Below are 422 nucleotides of genomic sequence, written 5' to 3' on the forward strand. Positions count from 1 at the left end.
CAAATACACAAAATAATGATCTTTAAAAAAAGCATCATATGACCCCTTTAAAGTCATCGCCTCTGTCTTTGAAAACAGGTTAGATCCAGAGGGGCCGGTTGCATAAAAGGTTTAGACTAGTCTTAAAAGTTAGTCAGCTAATTTTTTCTTTAAGGCAGGTCATATATTTTTTTTTAATTTACTTAAAAATGTAGATTAGTCTAAAGCCCTATTCACACGGGATTAGTATTACCTGGTGACCTCCAGTCATTTGTAGGTATTTGGGGTGCTGTTATATCGCTACACCAAACAATTTGCAGAAAGAAAAGGCTGAAAAGGTTTTGAGGTTAATGTGTTACAAATAAATCAAGCATAAAGCTTGATATACTATTTTAACCTGGTGAAATGTAAATGTCACAGGGCACGAAACTATATTAATTTCT

Source organism: Sinocyclocheilus rhinocerous, unplaced genomic scaffold (genome assembly GCF_001515625.1).
Source record: "Sinocyclocheilus rhinocerous isolate Xijiao unplaced genomic scaffold, SAMN03320098_v1.1 scaffold466, whole genome shotgun sequence".
NCBI classification, from domain to species: Eukaryota; Metazoa; Chordata; class Actinopteri; order Cypriniformes; family Cyprinidae; genus Sinocyclocheilus; species Sinocyclocheilus rhinocerous.